General features: G+C 33.4%; 1 pseudogene; it reads right to left on the bottom strand.

Moving 5' to 3' along the window:
* Window positions 1-403: 403 nt before the first annotated feature.
* Window positions 404-522, bottom strand: LOC112482499 (annotated as a pseudogene).
* Between the last annotated feature and the right edge of the window lie 2,047 nt (window positions 523-2,569).

Below are 2,569 nucleotides of genomic sequence, written 5' to 3'. Positions count from 1 at the left end.
TGGGATGGAGAGCACGGCAGAGGAAATGCAGTTAGCATTAATATGATGGTTAGGTGGAGGGCCAGGGAAGGGAGGGAGCAAATGGGAGGATAGTTTTATGAACTACATAGATGTCTAACCAATGTACTGTATACTTGAAACTAATTTAAATAAATAATTTTTTTAAAAAAAGAACACATTTTGGGGCACAGACTCATTTTCAGGAACAGGTATAGTTGAGAGAGAACCCGCTTTCTTGATTTGTACTCCTCTGCGGGTTATTGACTCTGGGAAGCTATATATCACACCTGTGTTTTATACATTCTAAAAGTTTTTTTTTTTTTTTAAGGTGAGGCAGCCCTTGGTTGACCTCACAGATTCCAAGGACCTTGTCAGTTTATAATCCCTTATTTTTTAATTTTTACACCTACAGCACCTGTTCTTTCTAGTTGGTCTCCCATCCAAGTACTAAACAGGCCCCACCCTACTTAGCTTCCAAGATCAGATGGGATCGAGCTTGTTCAGGGTGGCATGGCTGTAGACTACATTATAGAAGTTTTAATCTTTCTCTCAAGTATATTGTTAATGTGTCTATTTAAGCCTTTACTTATTTATATTGAATTAAATTTAGTTACTTTTAAAGTGACAAATTTAATGTTACTTTTCTCTCACTATTTCCAAATCTATTTTGTACTTTTCATCGTATTTTTATTTTGACAAATATTAAGATGTATAAAGAACTTATTTTAAAATGAACTTTACTGAGGTAAAATTTAATTACATAAAATGCATCCATTTTAATTGTAAACTTTGACAAGTTTTGACAAAGACATATTATATATACCCATGTAAGCACCTCCCCAATCAAGGTATAGAACATTTCCAACACCCCAAAAAGTTTCTTCGGTCTGTTCCCAGACAATCCCTCTACCCCACCCCAACATCCAAGAATCTGATTTTTGTCACTATTAATTAGATTTATCTTTTCCAAGGTTTCATATAAATCGAATCATACCATATAAACTCTTCCATGCCTGACCTCTTTTGTTCTGCATGCTGTTTCTGAGATTAATCCATGTCTTTGTGGTATCAGTAGTTTGTTTCTTTTTATTATTGAGTAATATTTTATTGTATGGGTACACCACAATTTGTTTATTCATTCACATATTGATGGACATTTGGGCATTTCCAGTTTTTGACAATTATGAAGAAATTAGCTATAAACACTTATTTATAGGATATTTTGGGACACATGTTTTCATTTCTCTTGGGTAAATATTTAGGAGTAGAGTTATTGGGTCACATGATAAGTGTATGTTTAACTCTGTAGGAAACTATAAGACTTTTACAAAGTGGTTGTATTATTTTATACTCTCATCAGAAGTATAAGAGTTTAACGTCCAATAATTGGTATCTGTAATTTTAGGCATTCTAGCCAAGTGTGTGGTTTTATTCTTCATTTCCCTAATGACTGATGATGTTGGGCATCTTTTCATTTGCTCATTATCCTTTCATATTTCTTGTTTTGTGTCTGTTCAAATATTTTGCTCATTTATTATTATTATTTTTGTTTTCTTGTCACTGAGTTGTAAGAGTTCTTTGTATATTCTGGATACAAGACTTTTGTTAAAAATATGTCTTGCCAATATTTTTTATCACTTTCTGGCTTGCTGCTCTATTTTCTGAATGATATATTTTGAAGACCAAAAGTTTAAATTTCGATTAGTCCAATTATCAATTTTTTGCTTTTTGGATTGATGCTTTTTGTATCCCAAGAAATCTTTGCCTACCCAAAAGTCGTGAAGATTTTCCCCTATTTTGTTCTAATGATTTTATAGCTTCAGCTTAAAAGTTTAGATCTGTGATCCATTTTGAGTTTACTTTTGACATGGTATGGGATAAGGATTGCAATTATTTTTTCCATCTATCTAGTTGACCTAGCACCATTTGAAAAGACAGTTTTTTTCCCCCATTGAGTTACCTTGGCCCCTTTGCTGAAAGACAGTTGACCTTTTAAATGTGAATTTATTTTTGGGTATTTTATTCTGTTCCATTGGCCTATATGGATTCTGAACTTATTGAATACATGAGCATAATAAAAAGGTTGTTGTTTTCACCACTGAATTAAGAGTAGTTTTGTACATAGTAAGAGTAACCTGAACAGAAGACATCTGGGCCCTAAAGTTTCTTTGTTGGAAAGTTTAAATAAATTACATTTCTTTAATTCATACAGTATTATTTACATTTCCTGTGTCTTCTTGTGTCAGTTATGGAAGTTCGTGTTAATTAAGGAGTTTGTAATACTTTTTTCATTTTGTTTTGTAAATAGTGGTTTTAATGTAAGGAGGAGGCAAGAGAATTAAAATGTTCAGTCAAGCTACATTCAGAGACTGCAATTCGCTGCTTGATCAGCTCTGCAGCCAGGACCAGAGGATACCTGCAGAACAAAGGAAGATTTCTGCTGGGATTGCTAATCACCCTTTTCCCGCCCCTGTGGAAGGGAAACAGGAAAAACAGAGTCTTTAAATGGCTGACCTACACAAATAAAATCATTCATTCTCTATGGCTAAAACCATAGGGAATCTATGGA

The sequence above is a fragment of the Pteropus alecto genome, unplaced genomic scaffold (genome assembly GCF_000325575.1).
Source record: "Pteropus alecto unplaced genomic scaffold, ASM32557v1 scaffold2151, whole genome shotgun sequence".
In the NCBI taxonomy this organism is placed as follows: domain Eukaryota; kingdom Metazoa; phylum Chordata; class Mammalia; order Chiroptera; family Pteropodidae; genus Pteropus; species Pteropus alecto.
Note: the sequence above shows the minus strand (reverse complement) of the source record. Positions and strands in the feature narration are given on the sequence as shown.